The sequence below is a fragment of the Topomyia yanbarensis genome, chromosome 3, assembly GCF_030247195.1.
Source record: "Topomyia yanbarensis strain Yona2022 chromosome 3, ASM3024719v1, whole genome shotgun sequence".
NCBI classification, from domain to species: Eukaryota; Metazoa; Arthropoda; class Insecta; order Diptera; family Culicidae; genus Topomyia; species Topomyia yanbarensis.
The window spans coordinates 247,322,491-247,348,926 of record NC_080672.1 but is presented as its reverse complement, the minus strand read 5'-3'; the positions used below and the strand labels follow the sequence as shown (position 1 = coordinate 247,348,926).

Here is a 26,436-nt window from a genome sequence, read left to right as displayed (position 1 = left end):
CATGTTAAAGAAAACTCTTCCTTGAACCTCGCTATCTCCGGAGCGACATGTCGCTGACACAAGGAACAAACGAGAGAAAAATATTTGCTCACTCTCTTACGTGTTCCAGTTACTTCCCCTAACTGATATTTCTCTATCCTATCGGGCCGCTTTTCCGAGCTCTCGAAGACTAGCTCATTGCATTGGAGTCGAGCGGATGTGCGGCAGTGCGAAATGTAAATTTTCCTTCAACCGTGTATGCTTGTCATGGGTTCAGTCTTCGGAAAATCGTCGCTGAGAGCGCGTGTAGTTCAACATTACCATAGTGGTGTTCTCAAATTATTGCTATTGCAATCTTGATACCTTGATAATCTGCTTTTGATTTTGAAATCAGAACCGCTTGTTTTTCAGTATCTATACCTATCCATACGGTTTCAACTAATCACTTTGCTTGTGAATTAATACGGTATTGCTTGTGTGTCAATCAAGATTATTACTCTGCCATTATTACGGTGGTCGGTTGTTTCGAAATCGCTCTGAATTTTTGCTGCTACCGTCTCTACCATAAGAGAAATACATAGAGCGTACCGACCCATACAGAACAGTGAATGAAGGATTGATGCTAAAAATACGACGAGTAGCAGATATTTTCAGTTTTTCTGTAAAAGTGATTATATTTTTGTGTGTGAAGATAGTCTGTGAAGCGTGATATTTCGAGTTCCCAAACAGTGGGGAACCATGCGTAAATAAGAGTGCACGTATCCGACGGAAGTAGAGGGTAACCTTCGATATGGACAGTTGTTTTTAACAACTGAAGCAAGCTCAAACGTAGTCTAGTTGGCGCTAATGTGAACAAATGTGAATGAGAGAAAAAAGTTTACGCTTTGTCATCTTCCACTGTAAGAATGTGCAATGTTAGAATTCGGTTTAGTTAAGCCTAATGAGAAAAAGGCGTTACAATCCGCGAATGATACATTGCAAAAGTTTTATGCAGAACTAGGTCAGCAATATTCAGACGATTCAAAGAGTACAACGGTATATTGATCTTGTTTCTCGTAAAATTGTTTCTATCATATTACTGGTAAAGTAAATTGAAAGAATTCCATATAAAATAAGCATATTAAAAATAGTGTTTAGCAATACCACACTGCTAACGGAAAAATAATATTGTGATAATCGTGCTAGAGTAGATTCTACCAATTATAGTATTTAATACCTTCAGTTTTCCGGTGCGATCTACCAATTTAAGTGAAAAAAGAAAGAAGGTTGTTATTGTTAAACAGTGGTGCTATTTCGTATCAACCAACATCAATTTTAGAGAATAGCGGCAAAGAATTGCTCTTCAGCTATTAGTGGAAGCAAAAGGTAAAAGGCAAGGCTCTTTTATTGTTTAATTCATTTTCCAGTAATTATAATTTTCCGCTGTATCTTTGAGGCTCATACGAAGCATACTTCATCATCAACTAGAAATGATAAGTTCAAATCATAACATATAAAAAATATAGCGGGTTAGTCATTGATACAAACAGAAACAACATATTATATTATTCAGTTAATTTTCACTGCTAAAATTGAGTCAAAATGCTTAGTGATGATTTGATCTTTTTTGAAATTGGATAAATGAATGACAAAATGAATCTGGACTTGGCAAAAACTAAATTTCGCTATACGGGTAATAATATGTCAAGGATTTTCCCTACGTTTATTTAGAAAATCGACGCGAAATCTCGAATACTGTTAAAGCTGTAAAATAAATATCTTTTTAAGGCAAGTACTAAATGAGCTACATATTCTAATAATTTATTTAAATTTGGTCATATATATGGTTCAATTTTCATAAGAATTTTTTGCGAGTAATTTATTAAGGGGGTCTTCTACTCGCGAGGCCTAAAATTGCGCACTTTTTGGAATAAATTGTAAAGCATCTACTCAATGAATTCAGATTTTTTTTTATTTTGAAGATACATGTTTTGACTTTTCAATTTTACTTTTAAAGATTAAAAGAAAAATTTCTCGCAACCTTCATTGATGACATTGATGTTGAAACTGCATGTGTCCCGCTTAAGTAAAGTTGTGGCAAATTGGGAAATCTGTACTCAAAAAACTCATATTTTTTATATTTATAGTCACGTTGGCTATGTTTACACAAGAGGGATTTCTTTTATGTTATAATTTGTAAATATTTACGTTATTTTTTGGCCTATTAGGTACCATAAAAATGGAATGAATTGACATTTTGCAAATCCCTCTCGACCATAGTGGTATGTTTTCTGAACAATTGGTGAAAAAATTATTGAAATCGGATCAGTACTTCTATGAAAAGTCTTACTTGATCGCTAAAAAACACTACTTTCGGCAAAACCCGTTTAAAGTTAAAGTACGGTGAATAACTCGATAGTAGTAATTTACTAGATAGTCTACTATACCTGGTCCGCAGAGCTCACCTTCCTCATCACGAAAATGTTGGATTTGCACATTTTGCTCTCTCTATTGAATTCGGACCTGATTTGTCGCGACACCCACTTTGCGTTCAGAACGAGTTATACGTTCACTATCGAGTCGAGTAGCACATCTTTCAGCTTCATTCTTCAAGGTAATTTCCATCACCTCCATAGCTTATAAGATCGATGAGAATCCTTTGTTGAAGATACTGACTGCCAAATAAGTCACAACATTGACCAGCTGCCTGCCAGAATGTGTGCATGTGTTTTGGCGCTAAGGAACAGATTCCACATTCCAGAGACTCATTGGCGTTTTGGGTATGAGCTCCTAAGCATCTTTCTAATACATCATTAGATGATAGACTTTCGTAGCTCCTGACATGTTCGAAAGTTTCTAAAATTCTAAAGGCTCACCCTGACGCCACTTGCACCAACTGTCCTCGCCGGGTGTTGGGGATTTTCGTTCGATGACGAGCAGTGTTCGAGGGAAGCCCAGATTGCATTTCGCATATGTTCTACAGAATTTAAATTTCGATGAATCGCTAGCCCATAAAATTTTGTTAGATGGCCGATTGATTTCCCTTTCCATTCCTATCGATACCTTTGTTTTCATTCTTCAGTTTTCGTAATCTCGTTCCCATACGCTTAACAACATGTCCGACGCATTCTTTCTTCCGGACAATAATTTCGTCCCAAAAAAAGGAATTATTCACAGAAGACGCTCACATATTCATAAACAGTCAAGAATTGACCGGTGAATTCTTTAAACAATGATTTTTCCATAGACAAGCGCCATCATGGTGCGACGCGCTTAGTAGCACAGAAACGGCCGGAGATGGGTATCTTTCGGTTCCCAGAAACATGCCAAGGAACATGATTTTCACCAAATCCTTTCTGTGGCGTATTCTTAGATACATATAGTTTGAAATTAAACAAAGAAAGAAAAATCGATTTTTTGAAACCTAGGCTAGAAGACCCCCTTAAAGCACAAACAAGGCAATGCCTTTTAGGACTGTTAGTGGTTATTCTCTAAAAATTCAAATTTAACCGCAAGAAATATGCGAAATATAACCGTTGATTTCGGTCATAATTTTTGTTATACTTAATCAGAGTTTATACATGTCCATTCGAGTCGGTATTAATATGATTTTTTCCATGATTGCACTTTTTGAATTGCTACTGTGGTTCCAAATGACTGAACCAATTTTGGAAGCTCCCGCTTTACGTACGAGGTTCACAGTTTGTATGAAAATTAGTATTACATTAAGTTTTCACAACCATGCACTGCTAGGCTCCATGTACAGATACCACAACCCCCAGATACACAACCATGCACTGCTAGGCCCCATGCAAAACTGACTCGGACATCACTTCGTTAAAAGTTTAATAACTTCTTTTAACAAAGCCGGATTCAATAGCAGTCTTCAACAAAGTTGTAGATAATTTAATTATCTTTCTTATTTTCAATTACAGTGATAATACGATACATACAGTGCCACCCAGCGGAAAAATGCGAGTTAGTGGGTTTTATCCATGTAAATTGGCCAAAAATCCCATACAAACTTCAGGCACGTTGGTCCAGTAGCTAGACTTGCCCGATTTGCTTCAAATTTGGAGCAAGTACTCCTGGTGGGACTAGGAATCGAATCAGGGGTGGGCCGATTGAGTTTTCAAAAATTCATTATTTTTCTGGGCAGTCTAGTGTAGAACGATTTTTGCCCCAAGTATGATCTTCTATCACCCCTCGAGAGATTTTTAACCATGCACCAAACACTCTGTTATATAGCATACTGTTCTACGAGTGCACATCATTGTATGTACTCATTTTGCAATTTATCACTATGAAATCAAAACAGAAAGGATATAGCATATGTACATCAGCTAATCATTATCTGCAGAAAATGTGTCATGAAATTGCATTAAACACATGGACGTGAAGATACGTACTCATTTCCTTTTTATATATATACTATAGGCACATGATTTTATCGTCACGTTTCGCTATCGGCACCTTTCGCTACCGATTTTCCATGGCGTTAAAGAAAATGAATTGAAAAGGGCGTCTGCAATCGAAGTGGTAGCTAGCTAGTAGTAGGAAGAGAAATAAATATGTGCAAATGTGTCCAAACCATATGTGAAGTTCGCCTTTTTTGTCAAATCAAGTGAGTTAAAAGTTCCAACTCTTGGAGGAAGGACATTTCATCCAATTTCGAATTAAGCTTTTGTTTAAACGGCACATCCAAAATTATTTATAAATTGTTTATATATAGCCCCACATGCCTAATCCGTCCCAGCGGAACGTATTGTAGCGTCCCCAGCAGTTCAGCACAGTCGATGACATTTGTAATTACAATTTTTGGGCTGGCAAAATGAAAATATTGAAGTCGGGACTTATTTTTTCTTAATTTTTTTAACAATCCAAAGCTGTTGATATAAAAGAGATTATAACTGTTAGAGGTCGTATGCCGTTGTTAACGCTAATGGTTTATTATCTCGCTCTTACATATGCTAGGCCCATTAGTTAGACACATATTGCCCCGGGTACGCACATGATATAATAATGGGATACAATATGCTAGAGCGAGACCCCATGATTCAGTCCGTGAATACATGGAGACAGTAGCGCTCCCCCTAGTAGTGATAATCTCTTTTGTTGAAATATTCTTCTTTAGCAGCACAGTTAATCCCTAGACATAGCCTCAAAATCCTGTTTGACTATTTAGTTTAAATTACCTTAAGGTGGGCTTCCAGTGCTAAATTAAAAATGTTTATTTTTTCTTTATTTTGCATCTGAGTCAAACCAAGTCATGTGGTCAGAAGATGTATGCAGATGAATGTGTTATAGAAATTGACAGTAAGTTCAGTAATGGTTTTATATTATATTCTCCATACTAGTTAAAAATTTAAAACCTCCTCGTCTGTGATATTAATTAACACTTGTTATACTAAATTCTACCAATTGGACTGGCGACGTTCTAAACAATAGAAGCTGCAATGTACTTTACAATAGAAATTGTCACGCGCTGAACAATAGAAATCGCAAGCTACTGAACCAAATCTTTGTAAGTTTGAACACGTTATCGTGTGCAGGATACGATTGCGCCGCGCGCTGCAGCGCAAAATTTTCTTTGTAACATAGTGGAGAACACAAAAAATTTGAAATGGTTTATTTAAAATATATATAAAATACTGTTATTCAACCAAATATACCGTAAATTCGAAACCAAGGATACCGTAGTTTGAAAACTTGCCATCACAACGAATCCAATGTGTTACGTCTCAGTGACTGTTCAAACTGGTTTCGATGTGCACGGGAAGCTTGTGTTGTAGAACAGCCGCTTGTGGGCACTGTCCAAATGTTACACCCTACTTGACAAGGAAAATATTTGTAGTCGTTTTGTGATGAAGATGAAGGGATACTACTTTTGAAACGTTGACGTTTAATGCAAACTAAATGTTTTGTTATTGTAATTCGAGACCAAAAAGCCATCTTTAAATCTACTTGTTAATTGAGACCATCAGTCCATCACATGGTGTTTTTATAAGCATTGCGGACCATATTTATAGTTTACTGGCTAATGCCCATCGCGCGTTGCTGCGACTTTCAACAAAATAGGATGAAAACACAATTTGCCCCGAAGCTCCATCTGGAGGGCAGATAATCCCCAACCAATAGCACACAAACACGCTCCATAACAAATGCCTATTATATACAAATTTTGACGGCAATCGGTTAAGCCGTTTGGGAGTCCATAAATCATATACATACAAACATTGACTTATATATATATATAAATATATAAATATAAATTCTTCATTGACTCCTACACTGAAAAAAATCGGTTTTAAAAATTTAAAGTCGATTTACAAAAAAAAACCATTTTTGATTTGGATGAAATTTTGTTCCAAGATAGTTAATTATGTTCCCTTCCTACCGTCAAAAACTCATGTTGGGCACTTTTAAAGAAAAAAAGTTATTTGAAAAAAACTTTTCCTTGTTTAAACTGATTTTTTTTCTTCAGTGTATTTTTATCGAAAACTAAACCAATGAAAGTCATAATCATCTCAGAATCCAATAAAACTCAGTTTGTGAGAAGATATTGTCCAATTTAGCAACTAAGCATATTTTTATTAAGGGGTAAACTACTTTTTCATTTTTCATGAAATCGAATTTTTTTATTACTTTATCTGAAAGTACAACTCCTTGAGAATGTTTTCCCAATTTTTTACAAAGATCAGAGAAATAGATCGAAAGTTACAGCGCTTCCAAGTGCGCTTCGTCTACCAAGAGCAGTCGTAATTTGAAATTTTAAACTCGATTATCTCGAAATGTCTTTTTACTAAAAATGGTTTTTCTGTAATCACGATTGCCGAAAAACTACGCAATCAATTTTCTTATTTTTTTTCAATTGATCGTAATTAATTTTTCTCGAAGATTAACGATTCCTTTTTTATTCATAAATATTTGTTTCATGGATAAGAATTTTTTAATACAATTTTTAGAGCTTAAAACAGCGATTTTTACTAAAAACGTCCTCGAACGCAGGAAAAAATTATTATTTATTCGACTAATCGTTAAGGTACGAGGAATACTCATATACTAATGGAATTTTTTGAGTTTCGGGATTTTAGATGATCTTTTGGTCTCCAATCGTGATCACCGCAAACCTCTTAAATAAAAAAGCGTTTCGGGGAAAAAGCCATAACTCCGCCAATCATCAATTTATTTTTATAAACTTATTATGGTAGCATATTTTTTTTATCTTACTGAAAAATATGCTACCAAAATATTATAAGTTTGATGTAATGAAATCATTGCTGCATTCCTTTACGTAAATTCAAACTTTCTTCACATTTTTATCACTAAAAGGTATGTAACCCCTTAATTAAGAATCCCATTGAAAAGTGTTTATGTCGTTAAACAATTATTCCATTATTACTTTTTTATTTTCTTATTTAGTGCTGAGGAAGAATCAGAGAAAGAAATACACGCAGAAAAATGTATTGCAGATATAACAATATTCTGGTTCAATTCAATAATAATTATTATTGTCTCAAGGCTAATAATATTCTTTTCTTGATTCAATCCATAATATTGTTATTTCTACAACAAATTCTGGTTTTGACGTTTCTAGATTTTAATCGCATTATCCGTTGAATCAACAATAAAATTGTTGAAACGATTGACACTGTGTTATTGATCGAATGATGTGAACACGGTTAGTTCAACAATATTCTGTTGTTGAAACAACGATTATTACAGTAAACAATTACTATTGAAATGTTTGTTTCTTTCTAGGTTTTTTTCCAATAAAAATAAAACAATTTTTGCAAGGGTTTAATTTTTATTTATAATAAAACCGTTCTAAAACTTACAGAATCAGTTGCCATACAACTTTCAACATTTCAGGGTTGTTCTATAAGTTAAAAAGATAATGTTACTGTCAATATAAATTATTTTAATATTTACACTTATGCAGAGATCATCCTTTACGTCAGTACAATTATAGCACTAGCACCCCAACTATGTTGTGACCGTTGTAAGTCTGTGGAAATAGAAATTTTACATTTAGTAAAAGAATTGTGATGCTTTTGATTTGCTTTTCTTACTTACATGTATCAGGAAAAAATATGTACCATACATACAAAAAATACACAATACACGCTGATTTGGTACTATGCAAGACCAACATAAAATCAAATTTGATTGAAATAAAAATAATATTTTTAGTTCAGCAATAAAATAATGTATATTTAAAAATCGCTGAGTTTTGAATCAATAATAGAGTGACGAATCAAATCAAAAATCCATTTTGTTGGTTTAACCGATTGAAATTTCGCTGCGTGTAACCACCACAACATTATCTTCATGCGTGCTATTTTGTATTGGATTCCATGAGAAACCGGCCGATCGCAAAATATGACCATCGTAGATTCGAACGAAACTTTGCAGGTGTGTTCGGTGTATGAATCTCCATGATATTCTCTGCCAATTGGAATATTTTGATACAAGAGCAATTTTTCAAAAGAGCGTAAACGTTTCTTCGTGCATAAATTTCAATTTTTTTTTGTTCGTTCACTGTATTTTATACAGCAAAACTATCTGAGAACGAGTTACAGGGTATAAATACTTCTATCTAAAAAAAATATACACTGAAAAAATGTTGTGTCATTTTTCAAAAAAACAAAAATTTATGTTAAAAATTTAAATTGCGGAAAAACCCATTTTTTTAATTTTTTTCTATTTTGTCTACGAAAACCTAAAGAGAAAAGAAACATTTCGAATGTGATTGCATGATGGAGAAAAAATCGGTAAAAAAGTTTTTCTAACAATAACTTCATACATGTTTTAAAATTTCATACTAATTGACATACAAAATTGTAATTTTATCACAGAATATAATTCTAAGAATCATTTAAAATCAAAATGTATTTAACAAAAATCTTCCAAAATCCGATAGTTTTCGAGATATTTGGAATTTTGCTCCATCAAAAACAATTAATTCCTGTAATTATGCTCTTTTCAAAAGTTATTCGCGTTACCCCATCATAAAATGTCAAAAATCTAATGTTTATCGTTTTAAAGATGTGAAAGCAATTTTTTTAGTGTATTTGGAGCATGGAGAAGCTTTCAATAAAAAAGTTTTCTTAACAACAACTTTTGACATATTTTTATAATTCTTTCTATTTGCAGTCAAAAATACAATTTTCTTTTAGAATATCATTTTTAAATCGAAATGCTCATAACAAAAATTTTCTGAAATGTAGTATTTCTCGAGATATTTTAACTTTTGTTTTAACGACATAATTATTTTGTTTTATTACGACCTTTTCATAAGTTATTCGCGTTTCTCCATCAACAATAATAGGTTTTTCGAAACTAAGCCCATAAATTTTCCTGCAACTTTTCCTTTGACATCAAGGCGATATTGTAAACCATTTGAAAGCTACATGAAAGTAACCAAAATATTATTTAACTATAGGGTCTGATGATTAAACTATATAGTTGAATCATATTTTGGTTACTTTCATGTAGCTTTCAAAAGGTTTACAATATCGCCTTGATGTCAAAGGAAAAGTTGTAGGAAAGTTTATGGGCCTTTTGAAAAACCTATTATTGTTGATGGATAAACGCGAATAACTTATGAAAAGGTCGTAATAAAACAAAATAATTGTGTTGTTAAAACAAAAGTTAAAATATCTCGAGAAATACTACATTTCAGAAAATGTTTGTTATGAGCATTTCGATTTAAAAAGGCGTTTAGAATCATATTCAAAAAGAAAATTGTATTTTTGACTGCAAATAGTATGAATTATAAAAATATGTCAAAAGTTGTTGTTCAGAAAACTTTTTTATTGAAAGCTTCTCCATGATCCAAATACACTGAAAAAATTGCATTTACGTTTTTAAAACGATAAACATTAGATTTTTGAGATTTTATGATTGGGTAACGCGAATAACTTTTAAAAAGAGCATAATTACACGAATTAATTGTTTTTGATGGAGCAAAATTCCAAATATCTCGAAAACTAACACATTTTGGAAGATTTTTGTTAAATGCGTTTTGATTTTAAATTATGCTTATAATTATATTCTGTAATAAAATTACAGTTTTGTATGTCAATTAGTAGGAAATGTAAAAACATGTTTGAAGTTATTGTTAGAAAAACTTTTTTACCGATTTTTTCTCCATCATGCAATCACCTTCAAAATGTTTCCTTTCTCTTTAGGTTTTTGTTGACAAAATATAAATTTTTTTAAAAAATGGATTTTTTCGGAATTTAATTTTTTAACAGAAATTTTTATTTTGTTGAAAAATGACACAACATTTTTTTCAGTATATATTTTTTTCGGACAGAAGTATTCATTCCCTGTAACTCGTTCTCAGATAGTTTTGCTGTATAAAATACGGTAATCGAACAAAAAAAAAATTGAAATTCATACACGTGGGAACGTTTACGCCCTTTTGAAAAATTGCTCTTGAGTCAAAATAATCTTATTACCTGTGGAAAATGTTTAGTCTTCCATGCCGGTGAAATGTGTAAAGTTTCATCGGAATCTAAGATGGTCGGTCACGATTTTAAAGATATTCGGACGGATCTTCGTGGAATTCCTCTATTTCTATATAAGGAAAATATTTTTGGTTCATCTTCTTAATTAGAATACCTTTTCGTCTCTACTTTGCCCCCAGGAATAGGCACAAAACTGTGGAATTTTTGAGTTCCAGATATTGTTTTGGCGTTATTATACAGCTCTTAGAGTTCTTCTGACATTTTGTTGTACTGTTCAGTGAATATGTAGCAGAAAATTAATTTTGTGATATTTTTATCAGTTTGTTCAACTGCCCAGTTATACAACTCTCGGGGACTTGTGATGGTATTTCCATACTCGCGAGCAAGACTGGCTCTTTTTGCCATTCGCTTGAGAGCGCCACCAATAGCATCACAGGGTCCTTTCCCATGGGATGCTGCAACAAAATGCCATTCTGCGCTTAACTCATACTTTGACTGGAATCTGCACAAGCTTGCAAAGTTTTTCTTATTTTTGTATTGTGCCGCTGCTCCATCACACATAAAATAAATTTTAGAAAAGTTTGTCAATTCTTTCATAAAATTTATCAGTTTTGAGAGGAACAAATGAACTGCAGTCTTCAAGTCTTCCAGTCTTCTTGTCTTCCAGCCTTCCAGTCTTACATTCATTCAAGTTTGTTATGAATATATACCAAATTCGTTACTGATACTTTTTGCATGTATCAGGCAACCAGCAGCTGGGAAAATGGATTCTGAGATGATTATGACTTTCATTGGTTTAGTTTTCGATAAAAATACACTGAAAAAAAAATTCAGTTTAAGCAAGGAAAAGTTTTTTTCAAATAACTTTTTTTCCTTGAAAGTGCCCAACATGAATTTTTGACGGTAGGTAGGGAACATAATTAACTATCTTGCAACAAAATTTCATCCAAATCAAAAATGTTTTTTTTGTAAATCGTCTTTAAATTTTTAAAATCGATTTTTTTCAGTGTAGGAGTCAATGAAGAATTTTTTCAATATTTTTTTCAAAAATATGACTAATTTTGTGAAAACCGCTCCAACAACATTTTTTGTAGGATTTGTCATTTTTAGACTATAGCCATTTGAAAAAAATTGGTAAAAAATGTTTGGCCCTTTTCAAAAGACAGTCTAGATCATTTTTGGAGAAACAAAGAATGCAAAGTTGTTTTTGTGACAAAGTTCTCATGTACAGAAAATTTCATTAAAATCTTCATATAAAATAAATGTAAACAATTATCAAGTGTTCGTTGGGAATTTTCGCTATCCGTGAAAAAATTAGTTGTCAGCGTCTTTCAATTGTTAATTTTCGATATTTTGGACCATTTGTGGTTGTCCCGATTAAGTAATAGAACCTGCAATTCCAAATCCGGTTTCATTCGTAGTACAATTCGCTTTGTAGCACGAAGTCAAGTGTAAGATGCGTTCTGGTCATCAAATTGAGTGGCAGAGAGAGAAAGTTACGTGTAGCCCATTACACTTCCGGAAGCGACATGGAACGTGTTTTTTGCAGTACATAGGATTTAGAAAGGATCTTCGCATGCAGGATACCCGTGAGATCGTTTCATGTATCTTTTCCAAGTATTTTAAATATCATGGTAATATGACCTGTATTAAGCAATAACATTTTTCAGAGATTTGTGTGATATGAATATCTATATTATCTCTTGCTCACATTTTTTCGCCTTTTGATATCTCCGTCATCTATGAAAACTGTTTTGGTTCCGAGCGTTTTCCTTAAGTAGATGATAGGACTATTATGAAATAGAACGCTTGTAAGGACGTAATCAGGTGTGCGGAGATGAGCGGGTCTACGTCATTGTAGATCGTGGTGAGGTCTGATATGACAATTCTGCAATTCCATCTATGATTTGTGCAGGTGTTCGTGCTATGCTATTCTATCCTATGCTACCTTTATTGAGTGTTCGTTGGATTTCGTGTACGTAACTTTCTATTACAAATTTCAAACCTTATCGAAAGCTTCAAATCGATCTAAAATCCTCTTGGGTAGTTATAGAATATTCCGTTTTTTATCGTATATTTCTCGTCCAATTTTAAATGTAGGCTCCACTTTTACTGGAATGTTCCAAAAGTGCGCTCAACAGTCAACAATATACATTCGTGCAAAAAACATGGTAGACTACTCTGGAAATATCGGAAAATGACCGAGAAATCTTATTTCATAAGATGCTATGTATGGTTAGCCCCTTTTGGATTCCAGCTAGTACTGGGATTAACCCTTCAAAAGGCAAGCTAAAATTGTGACTTGAAGAAGCATCGCTCATAAGACCCAATGAAATCAAAAGCCATTTTTATGTTGTTTTATCAGTGAGAATATTGAGAGCCTAAAAACGCTCGATCGTTTGTATTTCAACGTCCATTGAAACTAGAAAACTGTAACTAACCTCTGAGACCCCTTGCCTTTTTTAGGGTTAATGAAACTACACGTCGCACTATGGGGTAACTAGGCCTAAAATCTGGACAAAATTATTTTCTGCTGTTCTATATATTATTTTGCAATTATAATTCAAGAGAAGCTTAAATATTTGATCTTGAGCACATTTTTCATAAAAAATCCACCTAACAGTGTGAAATTTGTTTTCTTCTAATAATTCTTCAAAAACTCAATCTAAATGAAACCATTGTGAATGGTGGCTATAGTAACATTCGAAGGACGATTTTCTAACAAATATAATTTTCTAGATTATATTTGTTCATTGGAGACAATACATAAATTACCTTGTTTTATTGATGATCATTCCAAAACTTGTATGTTATTTTTCTCAAAGCAAAAAGTAATATTTTGAAAGGAGACGATATTTAACTGATTACTACAGAAACAGCTGCTTTGTATGCATGCATTCAATATTACAGTCACAATAATGCTGTTCGTCATTGTGTATTTGTTCAAAGATTGAGGTGTGGATGTAAATGACCGCCCAAAGAAAATATTTGTGTCGACATAGATGAAAAATTACTAGGAGAATCTCATTCTCATGGTAAATAGTAAATTCAAGAAAAAAAAACACTCAGTTTATCAACTATGAACAAAAGTAATAAAAAACTTTTTTCGGAAGTGCTGCTGTATACTGAAGAAAATGGGTAACGTTAACATTCCTCGATGACTCTTTGTTCCTCATCTACAAGTTCTACCACTGGTTTGAAAAGGTGAGGAGGGAGGGAGGTAATGGTTTGTCATCGAAAATTTATGACTATTATAAACGGTAAACAATTTACGAAACTGATAAGAAATCTTAGCAGGCGATTCAGTTAAATAAGACTTATAGTTGCTTATAATGTTTGATAAAAAGCACAAAAAATATGTAAAAACTACAATTTTCAAGTTGCTCTTAAACCAACGGTCGGACGCGGTCGGATGAGTATCCACTTGCGATGGACTGACAATAGCCGATAATTTCTAATGCTTTCAACCTTTTATCTTAATTTGACTTAATTTGATAACTTTTGCAATTGCGAAATAGTACTAAAATCGCAAAACAAACAATTACTTTTTTATCAAAACAAAATAGTTTGACTTTTTTATTTCGATATATCCAGCATTACAGTAGTTAGAATAGGTCATTAGCAACGTTTCCTAGTATAATAATACTACATTGATTGTATTGTTCAATTTTACTAGAAAGTGTTTTCTATGCCTGATTTAGTAGAAAAAATGTGTTTATTTTTAATGATGTTTGACCGTGTGTCACAAATTTAGACCAAAGTTTTTAGTTATCATTTCAATGGTACACGATGTAGAAAATATTGAAGAATGTTTAAAAAATATAGTTTGATTAAAAAGTTAGAAATTTTTTTCCCTATTTTGTCCAACTTTTTGTTCTAGCCACCCCATAGTGCGTCGATTACTTTCACAATACAAAAATGCAGTTTTGGGAAAAATGTAGGTTAGCCACTTTTGGACGCTAGCATTTCAAATGTAGCAGACTATTAAACTACTGCCAGCGTATGTCTGTCTGCCTCTTTTATTTCTCGTTTTTAGAAATTTTCTCTTGCCTTGTGGAACCGATCAGCTCCAGAGTGCCACTATGTAACCGCCGTCGCCCTTACCACTACGCCTGCATAGAAGGCAACTCAAGCGAGAGCGACTCGAGGTCCGATGACTTTTGAAGGATTTTTCGCGGGTCCGCCGCCAATCCGGTACTCGGAGACTTACTAGACTGAGGCGCTAATTTGTTTCGCTGATCTCCCGTTTGCCCGAAAATTGCAAGTTTTGCTCTTCTTTCCCTGTCACCGTATACGCCTTCTCTCCCCTGTCCTTGATACAACTGCAGCTACACCGATGTAGGAAATAAGCCCTCCTCTGAATATCTTGACTAAGCATAAGTCTTCGTTAAAAAATCAAATTTGTATTCTGTATTCCTAGTTTCAAACTAGCTTTAATTTTTACTCTTTATTGAAACTATTGTCCTCCACCTTGTAAAAAGAATTGTATGCCTAGTTTTAAGATATCTGTGAAATTTCTCATAAATATTTGGTCCCCCTTTGTACCAAACTATATTGTTAGTTTTAAGATAACTGTAATATAATTCGTAAAAAACTATTACACCCTCTCTTGTGTATCAAACTGAATCCCTTGTTTTAAAATTTTTCATGAAAAAATCTTTTGCCCCTCTCTTGTATATAGAATCTTATTTCTAGTCTTAAGATAGCTGTAAAATTTTTTCTCTTTCATAAAAAAAATATTTCAACATTGTAACCTCCTAGTTTTAAGATATCCAAAATGTGAAAACAAAACAATTTGGCACCGCCAAGCTAACGCATTTGTGCTTATCAAATAAACGAAATGAATAAAAAAACGTTTCTTTGTATGTATGAAACGTGCGGTTAAGGTAATTATTATTAATATTTCGTTTCGCTGTTTTTTTTTTGAGAGTTGTCCTACTGGAGCTATTAGAGCTAGGGTCTCGGAAGGGCTCCCCGTCAGAATCACATACTACAATTTGCAGATGAGACAGGCAATGTCGCCCACTAAAACACTGCATTAGGCCAATTGTAGCGGGCCGTGATTCTGAATGTGATATTCATTGTACGGTTCAGGTATGTGCGGGCGTAGGGACTCGCGATCGCGTGTATCATCGCGAAAAGCTCGAGCATTTGTACGTTAACGTATTCGATCGCGTTTGCGTTTGTATGTCGCGTGTGCTAACGTGTATGTAACTTCGCGTGTATGAATTCTATGTTATAACCGTGTGCCTTTCGCATATTCGCGTGTGTTCTTGGGTAATCGCACGCGGACCGTGAATCTAATACTTTATTTTTGGTGTACTGCTAAGATGCTAAAAGGGTGTGAGATCTTCCATATCACAAGAGTGCCCGGTGAGGTCGTGTTGTCTAGTGGATATGTGCGTCATTTTTTTGTTGGTCCTACTGAATGTATGGACCTAAGTTATTAGGACAGAGAGACAGCGTTTGAAACTTAGTGAGTGCTAAAACGTTCTCCTTATTACCGGGGTGTTATCAAGTTTGCGCGATCGCGAACGTAGGTGTGCGTTGTTAATCGCGAAGGGCTTAAGCGTTCGTACGTTAACGTGTTTGTCACGTGTGCTCGCGTTCATGTGACTTCGCGTGTACAAGACTGGATTTTGTAACCGTGTGGCATTTCCTATATACGCGTGCGTTCTTGGATTGTCACGCGGACCTTCATTCTGATAGTTAGTTTTTGGTGTACAATTCACATTCTGACAGGGAGTAAGGTACCCCATATCACTAGAGTCCTCGGTCATGTCGCCATGTAACGTGGTGTCCAGTGGATATGAGAGCTTTCTTTTTTTAATTGATCCAATTGAAAGCATGGACCTAGTCTGCTGATATCCAGGATAGAAACATCCGGAAGTGACCGATTCATGATCGTGCGAAAACGGACGTTTGTAGGTTCGTGTTTGAGACAGCGTTTGAAACTTAGTGAGTGCTAAAACGTTCTCCTTATTACCGGTGTGTTATTAAGTCTGCGCGATCGCGAACGTAGGTGTGCGTTGTTAATCGCGAAGGGCTTAAGCGTTCGTATGTTAACGTGTTTGTCACGTGTGCTCGCGTTCATGTGACTTCGCGTGTACAAGACTGGATTTTCTAACCGTGTGGCATTTCCTATATGCGCGTGAGTTCTTGGATGGTCACGCGGACCTTCATTCTGATAGTTAGTTTTTGGTGTACAATTCACATTCTGACAGGGAGTAAGTTACCCCATATCACTAGAGTCCTCGGTCATGTCGCCATGTAACGTGATGTCCAGTGGATGTGAGAGCGTTCTGTTTTTTGATTGATCCAATTGAAGGCATGGACCTAGTATGCTGATATCGAGGATAGAAACATCCGAAAAGGACCGATTCATGATCGTGCGAGAGTTTTTAGGTTTACGCTTGAGACCGCCTTTGAAAATTTATAGGAGCTGAGACATTCACTTTATCACTGGGATGTTATCATGTTTACAGGATCGCGGGTGTAGGTGCCGGGGATGGTCGCGAAGGGCTCAAGCATTTATATATTAACGTGATTATCACGTGTATGTGACTTCGCGTGTATAATTTTGATTTTATGATGATGTAGCGTGTATTCTTGTTTGATCGCGCGCGGACCGTGAATGTGATGCTTAATTTTTAGCGTGTGGTACAGATGGTAGTCCGTTTCCCTATGGGGAAACTTGAGTTCCAGGTATTGTCGCCATGGAACGTGTTGTTTAGTGAATATGAGCGTCATTTTTTGGTTTGGTTTAACTGAAGGCATTAGTCCAGACTAGTAAAACTTTCGGACATGACCGTTTCATGATTGCGCGAGTGGTGGGTTAATGTTTGACACCGCATTTGGAAGTTTAAAGATGCCACGTTTACTTAACTACCGGGGTGTTTTCATGTAAGTAAACTTAACTACCGGGGTGAAATTGCGGGCGTAAGTATATGTGGATTATTGCAATTGCATGGTCGCGTTTGTGGCCAGGTTTGTGTTATCGCCACGAGCGTTTGTACCTATATGAGTATAGATAGCGTATAGTAGAGATATACTAATAAAAGGAATCATAACATGCCGAATAAAGAAAAAAGATGTAGAGAGCTTGACTAGAAGGGTATAAATTAAAGAATACTATTTTGGTATACATAAATAATGGAAAAGCAAACTAATAGATGTACAAAAGAAACAGACTAATGAAGTAGAATAGAAAAACACATGTAACATTCAATCAAACTCGTCTAAATGCAGCAAATGTTATATATTTATCATTAACGACAATTGCATGCTGTTAGACTTTCATAATGCTATGCTGGCCGGGAATGGATGACTCACGTGCGTCGGTAAATTTATTTTACCCTAATTTATCCAACCCGATTTTTCCGAATGAGTAGAACCAAATGCTCAGATTGATCACCAGAAGTATTAGCCACTATTCTATCATATACGTCAGTTCTGCATCCATTCCCTGACCCAACTGTCGCAAATACTCAGACGAATACATACATAGATAGACATACGACTAGCACATAACAGGTGTACACTAGTACGAAAAACTACGATTATCACAAAGCTACAACTAATAGGTTTCTACTTATTCTACTTTATTAAATTAATTTATTTATTAAATTAATTCAATTAGTATGTGCACGATGACTCTGTGAGCACCGTCCACGAATACCACCAATAGAACAATATTTGCAAACACGGTACACAGCAAAAGTCAATCTAATCGATCCGCCAGTCGGCCACGACACCGCGCATAGACCAGTGGTTTAGCGTTGGTATGCGCAGGTGCAGAGTATGAAAAACCTATTTTAATCCACCTAGCGGTGCAATTGTGCCTTTCTCAATCATGAATCACGAGAATGTGTGCGTTGTTTATATTCATTAAAAACTTTTAAATGCATATATTACATTTTATTATTATACATCACATGACAACCATATACAGGAAAATAAATCATTATTCGAGTTCTAAAATTTTGTAAAAGAAAAAACAGCCACGGTAATATTGAACTGAAAAAAGGTGCGAAATCGGCAAAGTCCCAAAAAGTCGATTTTCATAAATAAATTTTTTTCGAGATAACATAAACTCTCGACGTTTCATGCATTTTAAAGATGTTTGGCATCAAAAATACGAATTCGATTTCTGAAATTTTTTGAAAAAAATTAGAGTTCCGACTTATATGGGAATTTCATATGTGACCGAACGATTTAGTCTATATTTCCGGACCCATATAAGCGATCCGTGCGAAATTTTATATACATCTATGGGGATGTTATAGCTATCATTTGGGACTAAGTTTGTGAAAATCGGCCCAACCATTTCGGGAAACTGATGTGAGTTCGTAAATTTTGAAAGATGGCCGCTTTTCCCGGGCACTTCCGGAACCGTCTATGGTGGTCAATGTAGTCAACGAAAGTTTGTTTGGCCGTCGGTGACCTAGAACTGCAAAGTTAAGTTATTTGAGAGACATTTTAGCGAAATTTTTACCTTTTTTGCTTCCATCGGAGTATCGGTTTGAATCACAATTTGCTACGTGATCGCACGCCACAACCCGTAACTCCGGAACCGGAAGTCGGTTGGGGATAAAATTTAATAGCCATTTACGGGGACGCAACATCTTTCATTTGAAACTAAGTTTGGTTGATTCGGTCTAGCCATCTCCGAGAAACCGATGTGATTGTTACTCTGAATTTGGATACTTCCGCCGGGGCTTCCGGAACCGATGATGGTGGCCAATGTGACCAAAGAGACTTTGAATGGCTGTTAATGACCTAGTACTACAAATCGAAGCAGTTGTGGTCACATTTTGGAAAAATTTTCACCATTATACATTCATTGCAGAATTTCTTAAAATCGACATTTTCTGCGTGATCGTACTCATCACCCTGTAATTCCGGAACCGGAAGTCGGATCCATTAGAAATTCAATAGCAGCCTATGGGAACGTTGCACCTTTCATTTGGGACTAAGTTTGTAAAAATCGGTTCATCCATCTCTGAGAAAAGTGAGTGAGATTGTGTTCGCGTACACACACACAGACGCACATACACACACACATACATACACACACACATACATACACACACACAGACATTTGCCGAACTCGACGAACTGAATCGAATGGTATATGTCACTCGGCCCTCCGGGCCTCCGTTAAAAAGTCGGTTTTCAGTGCAATTGCAATACCTTTCTATTGAGAAAGGCAAAAAACATATAGCATAAAAAGGCGCATAAGCCCTCTCAGTCTTCTCGATGCACCACTATCGAGGCGTAATGCAATACCCATCTTAAAGCAATTGATGCTTGATGATGTTTGCAATATCGCTAAACCCCTAAACCTTGGGGAGGGAATAATATTTCGTTTCGCAAAGTTGACCGAAAAATGTATTGTCGTATGTTTCTTTCCGGAAATACTGTCTTTACGTGATGCGTGGCTTCATCAATTGTAATACGCTAAACAAAATCGCACTCTTGATCTCAAATGTACTGTGCATTACACGTATAAAAAATACTTCAACATAAAACAAAGTAGGAAAATTAGTTGCTAGCTAAGATTTAGCTAAGATGTTATCAGATTTGGTTTATTTTTGCCTTCCATTTTTTAAGATTTTCAATCTGGCAACGATGCCAGATTTTTGAGACAAGAGTGTACATGTACTTATATATTGTACCCAGCGCTTTACTTCCTCTATTGGCTATAATCTCTTTCATCAACAGATAAAATCCACCGGCATATTCAAGTAATGAAGGCAGTATGTCCGAAGTAACTCAATTAGTCTGACGCAAAACCAAACTCGAGGGAGAAGGGACGAAACGAAACTCAATTAATTATAATAATTGCGGTTGCGTAAAGTTGCGTTCAACTAAACAATGTGATTAGGGTTCGAATTTTCTTCATTCCTACAGCTGCCTGTGTGAATGAGTTGTTCATCTAACTTTAAGTGGGGCGCTACACGATTTTGAATTGAACGACCGATAATAACAGTCGGGAAAAAAGATGCTTTGTAAAAACCACCTGAAATATATTAGATGTAAACAACGGATATAAACTTCAACCATAAAAATCCACCTGGTGCTCTTCGCTGCAAGAATCGTTAAAACACCTCCAGTATAAAAGCCGGAAGAAAATATACGCGGCATTTACATATTTCTTTCACCGACTTTTCATCTTTTCTCGATTTTTGAATTTTTTTGTAGCACTTTGAAGTTAAAAATTTGATTTTCGCATTACGTAAATCTGTTAACATGTTAAATAATAATAATTTTGTGAAACGGTAGTTACATGGACAATGATGTACAAAAGAATTAAACTAAATTTCAATACGATTAGTCCAGAAGATATTAAGTTATAGCTCACATAGGATTTTTTCAAGTTGCCTAATGAACATTTGCAGCGAAAATTTAGGAAAATATTGTTAAAATATTCATTATTGTATGGAAATTGACTGAATAAATGCATACTCTCGGTTTTTAATTTTTAAGAATGATATTTTACATTTCTTATAAAAGAAATGTATAGAATTCGCTCAAACTTTCAAGATTTTTTCCGAGGCCCGGAGGGCCGAGTCTTATATACCAATCGACTCAGCTAGACGATTTGGGACAATGTCTGTGTGTGTGTGTCTGTGTGTGTGTGTATGTAACGGACAAATTCTCATTCGTGTTTCTCAGCAATGGCTGAACCGATCTTATCCAAACCAATTTTAAATGAAAGAACTAAAAAACAGTATGAACGCTATTAATTTGTTTTTGATTCTGATGTTTAGTTTCCAAGATATGAATGTTTGAATGCGCAAAAATGGCCTTTTTTCTGCAGTTTTTTTAAATTATCTGCCGAAATTGAGCATGTAGATTAACAATTTATATGTTTTTAGACAGCTTTAACGAATACCTTTCGAACAAGCTATAGATTGTTGAAATCGTACTATTATCAAAAGAGATATTTAACATTAAATGCGGACGAAAGATTTTTATCATTTCCCATAGCCAGAAATATGACCAAAAACATGTAATCTATTATTAACGCCAAAACGGCTTATTTTAGGTCAATAGTATCTTCGGAGAATTTAATGGAGGCAATATGCCCTTTCTTTTGGTATTGTGCTTTTGCTGATTAATCCCCCCTACGAGTGAGATATTTTCACAAATTTTTTTGGAAGTGATTATATCGAAATGATGCCTTCAGCAAATTTGTAGCTCTTACTTTTGCGAATAACGTTACTGAAGACTTCAAATATCTATTTTGAATACTTTAAAAGTTATGGCTTGTTGTTTGTTGATTACTCTTTGTCGCTTATTTATTGTTCAATATAGTAATAATCCATTGAAATAAGCCAAACATTATTTCGATAAAACGAATTTTGTATTTCATTTTACTATCTACAACCGCTAGAAATAATCACCGAACACTTCCAAGCTATCTGGAAGGAACTTGATAACTTATCAGTACAAAAATGTTCATTTGTGCGAACTTTCTGACTGCAATTTTGCTAACTTATAACCATCGGATCGATCTGAAACATATCGGAAAATGAGAAGCGAAATAAATAACTCCAAGCAACGGCGTAGCCAAGAGAAGGTTTTGGGGTTTAACACCATACAACCCCCCCCCCACAACACCCAAAAAAAAATTGGATTGAAGTTGAAAATTTATTGATGCAGACTGATTTAATTCAATATTACAATAACAATTATCTGATCCGTAGATTGATAACCTGTTGTTGTAAACATCATGAGGACTTTTGATAAATTGTCGGAATGGGGTCCTGATATGTAACTGATCTCTTGGTCTTGATTTCACAGTTGTCTAATAGCATCAATATCAAATTCCTGTCTGAAAACATTCCAATAGAAAATTCCAGAGTTCTGTAATCAATCATAATCCTCAGATTTATTTTCAAATTGATCTCGTTTTTGTAGAGATGTACTGTAATAAGGGTCTTTATTTAATAGGAAGCGAAGTTAAAATTGATTTAATTCTATGAAACATAGAACTGCTCAACAAAAAATGCATAAATTTCAACAATTGCTTAAAATGTTTTTGCCTTTCTCATTCACCGGAGGACCGAGTGTGATATGCTAATCGACTCAGTTCGTCGAGATCGGAAAATGTCTGTGTGTATGTATGTCTGTATGTATGTGTGTGTATGTGTGTGTATGTGTGTGTATGTGTGTATGTGGAAAAAATGTGACCTTTGTTAATCAGAGATGGCTGGATCGATTTGCACAAAGTTAGTCTCAAATGAAAGGTACAATCTTCCCATCGGCTGCTATTGAATTTTTTATTGATTGGACTTCCGGTTCCGGAGTTACGAGTTGAAGAGTGCAATCACACAACAAATTCCCATATACACTGAAATGAAAAATTTTCAAAATCAAATTTGTATTTTTGATGCCAAATGACATTATAATGCATGAAACATTGAGATTTGATGTAAACTCGAAAAAATAACGTTTGACAAAAATTGAATTTTTTGGACTTCGGTACTTATTTGCTCTGTTACTATTTTCTGAAAAATTAATTCTGCATAATTTTAAAACTTCAAAAATTACGGTTTCGGAATTATGCCGTTTAGACATTAAGATCGATTTTCACCAAACCCCCACCAATTGTAAAATTGGTATTGTAAAAAAACGTAAGGGCGATACTTCAATGCTGATAGGTGGGACCGAAAAAGTAAACAATCGCCAAAGGGACTATATACTATATATACAATCATTTTGTCAATTTCAATAGCAAACACAAATTTTAATTTAATAATTTCAAATACTTCATGAAGTTTTGGGTTTCGATCACTGAATCATGCAATCTAGGATGTAAAAAACACAATAGTTCTAAATTGGAAATAAAACCAAGTCTGGAAATATGCACTGTTGATTTTCTTTGAATGCACTATGAGTCACAAGGGCGATTTTTCGGTACAAAAATCAATAACTCCCAAACCGTTCATTTTAGAGAAATTATGCTGAGAGAATATTTTTGGGGATTAAATTCGCTTTCTTTTAAAGTAAAATGTAGCTAGGGTGGTCCTCTCAAACATTCTTTTCGAAAAATTATTTTTCGAACAAAATGGTATAGCAAGGTACTTACTTCAGCAAAGTTGTAGAAAAATGTTTTTCAGTTAACATTTTCAAATGAATTAAAGTTATAGCACTATCGGTTTTTATGTTATAATTATTTTTATTCTTTAACTTAGGGTGTTTCTGAAAAAGTCAGTTTTTTAACTATAACTTTTTAAATAGTTAGTCTATCTTCATACTCTCTATGAAGCAATTTTAGTACTTTTCATTGCGCATATTTCTGCTGAAGAATGTGAATCGATATCATTTTTCGTTATCGAGTTACGATCATTTTTTTTTAAATGAAAATGATAGTTTTCAATGTCCTCTAACTCAGAAGGTTGCAAAAACTAGCAGCTAAATTTGTACTCTTTTGAAAGTGCATCAAAAATACTATAAAATATTTCAAAATCAAAGTCAGCATTTTTGCCCTTCGATGTCAAATATAAACAACAACACCACGAGTCGTGACAGTTTAATTGGTATCAATCTCATTCATGAATCGAATCGCAGTAGCCGACGACTGCTTTGATCAACGCGTGTAGTGCTTTGTATTATTAGTGCTGTTAAAATGGATAAAATAAAGTTGTTCGATCTCTGGAAAGTGGCCAAAGGTGAAAATAAAAATAGAATAAAAGTTGTGTTTGAGGAAATAATGAGATAATTTGATGTGGGACAAAATGAAAAAAATAAGTTCACTCAGAATGCAAAAGCTGTAACAATTAAAACATGTAAAAGGTTTGATCAATTTTGGAAAGACAGTAATCGAATTGAGACGAAAGTGCTCGATAAAAATTCGAAATATTTTGAGAAGCCGTTAACAGTTCCTACAAAAGATTCAAACTGCACTTCCTCCCAAACCAGCATTCACAGAAATTCGTCGCTTACTTAGAACAGAATGAAGGGTAATCCTTAATTCATTTGCTTTTTAAGGCAAAATGCGCTACATTTTATATTATGTCAACACTTCCATTACCAACAAGTTTCATGAGCGAACAAGGAGCTGAGGCTCGGAACGATCGACTGAGTCACGGTAGAAATTGTTCAAGAGTCGCGAACATGGAAGATGTTTTCTTTAGAGCAATGGACTCGTCTAATCCGGTTCTTGCAGTTAGAAGATCCCGATACAGTAAACGCACTGAAATAAGTTCAATATTAAATGAGTTAGCACTTTGAGAAAAGAGACACGATTCAGATAACTATAACGACGACGATGCTGATGATGTTGATGATTGTGATTATAATAATTATGAGGATGACGATGATAATAAAGTAGTTACGTAGAATAGTAAAATAAATATCTGTCTGAGCCTAACGTTTTCAATATTTGTGTACATATATTTGACAAGCTCAAAAAATCATTTAACAACTCGACTTTTTGATCTAGTAAAGCAGGTTCTAAATGGCAATGACCAGACCCTTAAAAACAGCCGTATGCTGATGTCATTTAATCATAATGTTGATGTCAACATTTTTCGCTGAATGACAAAAAAGCAAAAGTTGATTTTGAGATATTTTACAGTATTTTTGATGCACTTTCGAAAGAGTACAAATTTAGCTGCTAGTTTTTGCAACCTTCTGAGTTAGAGGTCATTGAAAACTATCAATATTCGGCGGAATATTCGAAATGTATCTGGTTACGTTCTTTTGAAGGAAAGCTATGTCTGCAAATTGAACCAGTCCGTTTCTTTTTGTTAACTGGTTTTGTTATGGATCAAAATATTAATTATCTTTTAGATAAATCGTTCAGCTCACACCTTTGTGGGGGTATGAGGTGGGACCGTCATCATCATCATCATCAAATCATCATCATCATTTTTATTTAAAAAAATGATCGTAATTCGATAACGAAAAATGATATCGATTCACATTCTTCAGCAGAAATATGCGCAATGAAAAGTACTAAAATTGCTTCATAGAGAGTATGAAGATAGACTAACTATTTAAAAAGTTATAGTTAAAAAACTTACTTTTTCAGAAACACTAAAATGACACCCTAAGATAAAGAAGAAAAATAATTATAACATGAAAACCGATAATGCTATAATGCTATAACTTTGATGCATTTGAAAATGTTACTTGAAAAACATTTTCTACAACTTTGCTGAAGTAAGTACCTTGCTACACCATTTAGTTCTAAACATAATTTTTCGAAAATAATGTTTGAGAGGACCACCCTAGCTACATTTTGCTTTAAAAGTAAGAAAATTTAATTTCCAAAAATATTCTCTCAGACATAATTTCTCTAAAATGAACGGTTTGGAAGTTATTGATTTTTGTACCGAAAAACCGCCCTTGTGACCCATAGTGGAATGGTGGGTTTTTTAAAGAAAAAGCGTTGATTTCTTAATTCTCAGTCGCGTTGGAAATTTGAGTAAAGTATAAACTTCAAATCAATTAAAAAAAAATCGATTTTTTTTGGCTCAGTACAATATACATAACCCCTTTAGAAAAATCAGTTTTCCCACCACAATGCATTGATTGAGGAATTTAGATATTTTATTAACAGAGCATTAGCAATAATTCGTTTGTATGTCTATTTTATGGGCCATTTTTTCGCCTTCCCATTGATTTGGTTTGAGATTTCTAGCACTGATGTTGTCCTATGCTGATTTGAGTGATTCTCTGAGTCCTGCCACTATCCCATGTAGTATGTGTTATCAAAAACATCGCGAAGCATCAAGTTCTAAATGTTCTCAAACGATATAATATCCGAAGAGAGTGATAAGAGTTATAAGAAATGTCTCATCACACTGTTAGGTGGATTAAAAGCGTTTTTTCATCAAAAATACCTTTTCAACCCCTACAAAATTATCGCTGCGACTTTTATGTTTGGTCGCTATACACATAGGTCGTTCCTCGTCATATTTACGACTAAAATTTTAATTCATTTCAAAAAAATTTTCTTGCATTCTTTAGTTAAAAATAATTGACATGT

At 34.5% G+C, this 26,436-nt stretch overlaps 1 protein-coding gene across 3 annotated transcripts in view; it reads left to right on the top strand.

The window, feature by feature from the left end:
- Nucleotides 1-268: 268 nt before the first annotated feature.
- The window catches only part of LOC131693950 (GTP-binding protein GEM), a 191,338-nt gene continuing 165,170 nt past the window's right edge, over nt 269-26,436 (top strand). For all 3 annotated transcript variants that reach the window (XM_058982246.1, XM_058982245.1, XM_058982243.1), the window contains exon 1: nt 269-1,344. The gene's annotated coding sequence lies outside the window, so the exon portion shown is untranslated. The remainder of the gene's footprint in view (nt 1,345-26,436) is intronic.